The 8,081-nt window shown below is 35.5% G+C and overlaps 1 protein-coding gene across 2 annotated transcripts in view; it reads left to right on the top strand.

The window, feature by feature from the left end:
• Positions 1 to 8,081, top strand: part of TRDMT1 (tRNA aspartic acid methyltransferase 1) — a 56,478-nt gene continuing 48,397 nt past the window's right edge. For both annotated transcript variants that reach the window (XM_074266714.1, XM_074266715.1), the window contains exons 1-2: positions 1 to 158; positions 513 to 617. The gene's annotated coding sequence lies outside the window, so the exon portion shown is untranslated. The remainder of the gene's footprint in view (positions 159 to 512; positions 618 to 8,081) is intronic.

Here is an 8,081-nt window from a genome sequence, read left to right as displayed (position 1 = left end):
TTGGATTTTTTAAAGTGCACAGGGAAGGACAGACCCATTTCACCAGGACATCTTTCAGAGTTGCCACTTCTTGGAGGAATTTCCATTTATCTTCTGGCCCAGATACTGAGATTTAGCGGTCAATAGAACAAGTACTCTATGGTGAAAGAAGGTTGGTGGTGAGTCGAGTGAAAGATCAGTAATTCCTATAGATTGTTAAAGATAGAAAAAGCAATTACGTTTTTTAAAAGTATGGGATGTTGTGACTTTAATCGTTTTCTCCCTGTGGTTTTCTTCCTTCAGTTTTCTAATATAACAATGGCATTTAAAGTGCTTAGTACATTATTTAGATTTGTTACCATATATCACTGAAGCATTAATTTAATAAGTTACCTAATTTTCCCCCTAGCAAGTAAGAATTAGGATCAATATATCCATTGCAGAGAGATTTGTTTCTCAGGGCTTGGACAATAAAAAATATTAAAGGATCCTAAAGGATATTTCTTTACTTTTTTTTTTAAACTTCTTTTCAGGCTCCACATTGGCTCCTTGCTCCAGAAAATTTGTTTGGTGATTATCAGAAATTTTCATTTGTAAGAAAAAAGTGTAAAGGACAAAGGGGGATCCCCAATCACATGGTAAGTGCTTAAACAAAATGAGTGTGGATAGACAATACAGAAAACTATAGTGGAGAATTTCAATATTGATTCTTCCTTTCAAGAGGAAAAACAAGAACTAGAAAAAGGATCCTAATTTCCTTGGCAGTGTCTTGTATTAATGCTGATTTCTTCTGGATAACTCTCCAGGCTTTATTATAGAAATCATGGCATGATGGAGGGCTGAGGTGAGGGGGGGAAGGGGCCTATAATGTGCTACCCAGGGGACAGTTGAATTGGACATCCTTTTGCACACAGCATGGGTCATGTAGTTTTAATAATGTTAATCTCTGTGCTGTAGACTTCCCTGCATGATCAACATTTCTGTAATTTAAAAAAAATCATTCTCTTCTGTTTTAAATTTTGTGGCTGGCAAAGCTTGAAACACACAGTGAGTCATGACATCCATTACTCTCTGTACCCCTTCCCCCAGAATCCTTCAATATGAGGCAGAGGCAGAGATTCTAAAGAGGCTTGGCAGCAGCATCGGTTTCATTTGGGGGGCCTTTTAAGGGAGTCTGTGGATGAAGAGGTTTTTGATTTTTAGTTTTCATAGCAGGGTGAAGTACAGGAAAAATGGAATAGTTAAAGACCTGAGGGGCCTATAGTTGTATAATTTGGAATAAGTTTAAGAATAAAAAACACCGGTAAAAAAAATAAAAACAAAATAAAAATAACCAAGGAATGATTGTTGAGTTCCTGTACACACACACACACACACACACACACACACACACACACACACACAATTTACAAACACCAGGTCTGTCCTTTAGAAGGCAAGCACAGAAATACCAAAACCTAAAGTTGAAAGGGACATGGAAGGACATTTCACCAAACCATATCTGTCCAAGAATCCCTCTTTAACAAACCCAATAAGGGACCATGTAGCATTTGCTTGAGTCTTTCCAGTAAGTGAGAAAATATTATTTTAAAAGGAAATACATTACAGTTTTTGAGAACTCTGATTGTCAGGAAATGTTTCCTGACATCAAGCCCAAATTTGCTCTTTGAAACTTCCATCTACCATTGCTAGATCTGCCCTCTAGCACCAAGTAGAATGAGTTTTATCCTTCTTGTGTATTAACAGAGCCCTTCTCTCTCTCCCTTTCCCTGGCCCCCACGTGTTCCCTAGTATAATATGCATGCCATGATGGGTGCCTATACATGATCCTCATGTGTCATGATCTCCAATTTCTTCAATAACCTTTTTCCCCTTCTTGGATTCTTTCCTGAAGATTCTAGTCTTTACTAAAGTAGATTACCTTGGAATGAACCTAGTTTTCCAGACGTGGCCTAATTATTAAAGGGTTATCACTTCTCTAGTCCTGGATCCTTTGTCCATCTTAATGCAGCTAAATAATAGGAGTTGCCACAACCTATAATGTTGACTCATGTAGAACTCAACTGTATTTAAAAAAAAGATCTTTTGTCATATGAACTATTTTCTTAGTATATCTCTTCCATTTTGTATTTTCAGAGTTGATTTTAAAAAATATGTGGAAGACTTTACAGTTAAACCTTTTCAATTATATTTTATTAGATTTGGCCCAGTGTTCTAGTCTAAGAATTTTGATGGTCTGACTTTGTTATCCAACTTATTTGTGGTATATAAAAAACAGTGGTCACCAAGAACTAGTGTGACTTGTCAAAAATGTGTCATACTTTTGACCACAAGACTTGGCACATAGTAGGGACTTGATAAATGTCTTTCCATTAAAAAGAAGAATTGGTCAGGCCATATTAACTGCAGTTCTTTTTGTGATAAGGTTGCTATGCTGGTAGATTGGAGATAGTCAGGAGATAAAATGTGCCTAGGTTATAATAAAGCATTTGATATAATATTTAATGATATATTTGTGGAAGAGGAGGAGGGATGATAGAAGAAGGAAGAGGGAGTGAGAGAGAAAGAGAAATGTAAGTTTAGTAGGCAGATTAAGACTTGATTAAATGGCAAGACCCAAAGAATAATCATTGATGATTTAATAATGTTTTGGAAGTGATTCTGCATTTGAGTGTGTTAAGGATCCATCCTCTTCCCTTTGCTGTTTAATATTTAATCAATGACTTGGAAAAAGAAATGCTTGTGAAATTTGCATATGACACAAAACTAGGAGAGAGAGCTAACACCCAGGGTAAGTGACAGGATTAAAAAATAATTCTGGATAGAGTAGAACAGTGGGCCAAGATGAACGAGATGAAATAAATCCAAATTCTTATACTTGGAAAAAAATGAATGTCACAACTACAAAGCAGGGAGGTATAGACAGCTGTTCATTTGAAATAGATCTAGGCTGTGAGTGAATCGGAAACCTAATAGGAATCAGTAGTGTGATATCATAACTAAAAAAGTTAATGTGACCTTGGACTGTCTCAAGATAAGCATGATGTTCAGGACTAGAGAAGTCAATATTCCTCTGTCCATGTAAAATGACATCCAGATCATCCTGTTCATTATGGGCGCAATATCAAAGCAAAGACTTTGATATTCTAGAGAGTCACAGTAAGCACAGTGAAGAGCCTCAAGTATGTGCTTTATGAGAATCAAGTGAAGCAACTTTGCTTAGAGAAGAAGAAGAAGAAGAAGAAGAAGGAGAAGGAGAAGGAGAAGGAGAAGGAGAAGGAGAAGGAGAAGGAGAAGGAGAAGGAGAAGGAGAAGGAGAAGGAGAAGGAGAAGGAGAAGGAGAAGGAGAAGGAGAAGGAGAAGGAGAAGGAGAAGAAGAAATTGGTAGGAAAAAGTACTATCTTCAAATATTTGGAAGGCTATCACGTGAAAGAATAATTAATTATTTTATATTATCAGGAACAATAGGTTGAATCTGTGAAAGGAAAATGTGAAGTTTCTTGGGAGAATAAACTTATCTGCCATCCCTTCCCCTGAAAGAGCTCAGTAGTCTGGCGCTCATAGGCTCTGTTATCTTCATTCTTTTTGAAAGGAGAATATCATTTGTCATTTCTTTAGTATCTCTTCTGTTTTTCACAGTAATTTTTTTTGGCTGGAATATTTGGAGTTAAATGACTTGCCCAGGGTCACACACACACAGGGTAACACAGGACTTGTTAAGTGTCTGAGGTCAAATTTGAACTCAGGTTCTCCTGACTGATTCAGGGCTGGTGCTCTACTCACTGCGCCACCTAGCTGCCCCTAACAGTATTTCTTAAAGCTTATGGAACACAGACCAGCACTCATCCCAGTAATGTTGAATATAGAAATGATTTGTATGTGTATCCTTAGTGCCTAGAACATAGTAAGTATTCAATCAATGTGATTTATTGATGCATTAATTAATAAATAGAAGACCAAATTCTTGGAAAATATGCCAGAGGAAAAAAAACAGGATAATAATCAATAATATGGAATCAATTTTTAAAATTTATGTTCCAGATTTGAATTCTCAGCAATGGAAAATGCTTTTAGATTTCTACAAAGGTATTAACTCTTCCATTTCCTGGACCAATTATCCAGGTTCTTATGGAATTTTATTGTTAAACTAAGCTGTAAAACCAACAAATATCATTTATTTAAATTATCTCAGTGGAGTGATATGAGAAATATGATGCATGCTATAGAGTTTGTAAAGCACTTTGATAAATACACAATTTAAAAAAATAGACCAAGGATAATTTTCATCAAGGAAAAAAAAACTTTTAAAAACTTCATGGTATATACTTTTAAAAATTGCATCATTTCAGTTAACAATTTTTTTTTCTCCCTTACCAGGACTCCCATTGGGGAAAAGGAAAAAAAAAAAAAAAACAATAACAACAACAAACAACCTTGTAAAAAACTTTATAGCCAAGCAAAAGAAATTTCCAATTATCCATGTCCAAACCTATAGGTCTCATTTTGCATCCGTAGTTTATTGCCTTTCTATTATGAGGTAGATAGAATGTTTTACCAGTCCTCTAGAAACATGGTGGTCATTGTATTGATCAGAGTTAAGTTTTTCAAAGCTGTTTGTCTTTATAGTGTTGCTGTTATTATAGAAATTGTTCTCCTTGTTCTTATTTCAGTCTGTATCTGTTTGTACACAGCTTATTTTAACTTCAGATTCCTTATCTGTAAAATGGGAAAAATAATAGCTACCTCACATGTCTCAGGTACTTCCAAGGTGTGTGACTGAGTCAAATGAGCTGGAGAAGGAAATGGCAAACCACTTGACAAAAGTCTCAAATGATGGCAGGAAGAGAGGGACATGACTAACAATGATTGAATAACAACAAATATGCTTTCACTGTATGGATTAACTGAGATAACATATGTAAAGAACCTTGCAAGCCTTAAAATGTTATGTAAATACTAATAACTATTGATACCATTACCACTAATATTATTATTCATTCTCTCTTTGTAATTTCTTACAGTGCAATAGTGATCCATTATAATCTTATGGTATAATTTCAACAAACACTTATGGAGCACCATTATTTATCAAGTACTATGCTAGGTCCTACAAATACAAAGATGAACCAAACGTGTGCATATCTAGGGATGGAGACTGTACCTGTGATCTCATAAATAATAATATTAATAATAGTTAGGAATTATATATTGCTAATTATGTGCCAAGCACTGTAAGTGATTTACAAGTATTTCATTTCATCTTTCATTTTATAGTTAAAGAAACTAGGCAAATATAACTTTTTTGAGGTACCGCATAGAGAACTTTGAAATTAAGTGGTTTCCTTTGATCAAAGTCACTCAGCCAGGAGACTGACAAGACCAGAGCTCTTCTCTCTATGTGTTTGCCCTCTCATGCAGGTGGCATTGATCTGAACCATATGGTTCATCCTTTAGATCAGGGTTCCATTCAAAATACTGACAATGTAATTTAGGGAGAGTTGAAATAGATAATCTGGAAGGGCCTCGTGTGGAAGATCATGAGCTGAGCTTTGAAAAGCACTCGGGATTCCATGAGACAAAGCTAAGGAGAGAGTGCTTGGAGGAAAGCCTGTATGAAGACATGGAGAAAAGAAATGGAGTGTCATGTTTGAAGAATGATAAGGTGTTCAGCTGGATTCTATAGTAAGTGATGGGAACTCTAAACCAGATTATTCTCAGGAATTGCTCAAATGAGCCCATCTTGGTCCTATTATCAATCAATCAGGTCAGTTTTTCTAGATTTTCTTGTTAACATCTTTAAGACAGTCTGGATATCTCATTGCACATCATTGTCACTCCCTAGATCCTGCCTTTATTTCTCTCTCTTTCCTCTGAACTATAACATCTTTTCTTCCCAAAAGCAAGTTGCTTAATCACTTGACTCTGTCTGGCTTAGTTGTAGTTGATTAAGTCCATGAGTTATTTCATGTAATAAAATGGCAAACCTTTGTAATGTGTGATGAATGATTTTTCCTTTGGATTTTGGCTTATCAATTCTATTTTACAAATAAGTAAACTGAGGACCAGTGACATTAAGCAATTTGCCCAAATTCATAAAGCTAATAATAAATAACCAAGGAATAAGTAAACAAAGAATTAGTAAATGGTAAGCTCTGCTCTTCATTGGACAGCATTTCCTTGTTGGCTCAGGAGATCTCATATTATGCCATAATTTAGAGAGACAGAGATTCTGCTTGAAGGGCTTGGAATGGTGAAATTACTATTAATACCTGCTCAAGCTCACATCTTCAAACTGATCATTGGAGCCATGGGAACCTAAAGGCAGGTAAGCAGTACAGATATTTCATCTGATATATACATAAGATGAGAAAGTGCAATGTACATAACAATATATAAAAACAAATTAACGATTTAGATTTTCCAGTAAAAGGTGGAGAAGTAGACTGAGGTTAACACATGTTAGAATGACAGGTTTGAGTTCAAACAATTGGGAGGTAAGAATGGTGATAATTCTATGTGTCAAATTTTATTTCCAAACCATAATTCCAAGCATGAAATAAGTTTTTTTTTTTAATGCCCTTAGGATCACTTTCAACCCCTCTTTTTGTTAATATAATAAACAAACTGGGTTTTCTTTAGGGTGCTATATTTAAATTTTATTTCTTTTAATACTTAACTTCTGTGATCTGAGGAATAAACCTGTTTTTTGGGCAAATAATGATTTCCAGAACTATAAAGATGAGAGTGAATTCAGGAATTACTTAGACCAGGGGTTCTTAATCTTTTTTTTTTTTTTTTTTTTTTTTTTTTTTTTGTATTATGATACCTGTAGGCCTTCTGGTGTAGGTTTGGGGTTCATTCTGAAAATACTACTTTAGTTCCATATAATAATGTTTATAGAATCACAAAAGAAACCATTTATATTGAAATAAAGGAACTTCTGGAAATCTATTCACATACCCCTTGGTTGTCAAAGGACAATCCTTGATCTAGTTCAACTAAATAATTTTGCAAATAAGACAACCAGAGCCAAAGAATCTGCCTTCAAATGTTCCTTAGTTAGAAGGCAAACAAAAACTGGCAAAAACCCAGATCCCAGGAACCAAAGAGCAGGCTAATATCCCTTTCACTACTCCATAATGGGTAATGACAAGAAAATGAAATGAAAATACATTTTAAGGCCTGCAGAATAATTACTGCCTACGACTCTCTCCTTGAGGCCTGTTTTTTTTTTTTTTTTAAGTTTTCTCCAGTTTAAGATAGATCATAGATTAAATTACAAAATCATGACACTTTCCTGACAAGATTTTGTTTGTTATGTTACCTTTGGCAAATCAGAGTTTCTCCTTTGGGAAATGGAAGGCAGAGAAATGTTAAAGGGTAGAAGTTATTAATATGGGTCCCCACTAAGTTTGAGAGTTCAAAAAAAAACTCCTCAAAGTGCTTGGAACTTTGTATAAATATAGTTATGATGTGCTGGCCCGATTCCATTATTAAAATATAGTATATTTTCTGTCTGAAGTTATTCAGTGATTCCTGGGATTAGAGCCTCCTTTTCTACCTCCATTTTTGGAGGCAATTGAAGTTCACCATGGTCTATGTTTAATGCTTCCCTATGGGGTTTGTTTTAAACTTACTATGACCTTAGATGGAAACCAACCCAGAAACCATTCATTGTTAGTTCTAGAAGATGTGGAGTGAATGTAGCGGAATAAGTCCCAAATATGAGTAGAAATCGGAGATCCCAGGTTTGTGCCTAGGAGGCAACGAGCTGACTCAGGTCAGGTGTGCCTGAGGTCAAATATGACCTCCGCCACTCAGGACTATCTGTGCGATCCTGGGGAAGATTCCTCTGCCTTAGTCTACTGGAGGTCTATCCACAGACCTCTCCAGGGTTTTTGTCTAGCAAACTCCTTAGAGTCAGGAAATAACTAGAACAGTGCACCTATTATATGTACTCATGAATATGAATGGAGAGGCAGATATCACTATTTCTTCTTCTGATTACTTGCTTTCATTTTCTAATGTAAAATCAAATATCCTTAACTAACATTCTGCTTCTTTTGGAGAGCTAGGATAAGGATAAGCTTTTCCATTAGAGA

The sequence above is a fragment of the Sminthopsis crassicaudata genome, chromosome 5, assembly GCF_048593235.1.
Source record: "Sminthopsis crassicaudata isolate SCR6 chromosome 5, ASM4859323v1, whole genome shotgun sequence".
Classification (NCBI taxonomy): domain Eukaryota; kingdom Metazoa; phylum Chordata; class Mammalia; order Dasyuromorphia; family Dasyuridae; genus Sminthopsis; species Sminthopsis crassicaudata.
This window is presented reverse-complemented; position numbering and strand designations above follow the sequence as displayed.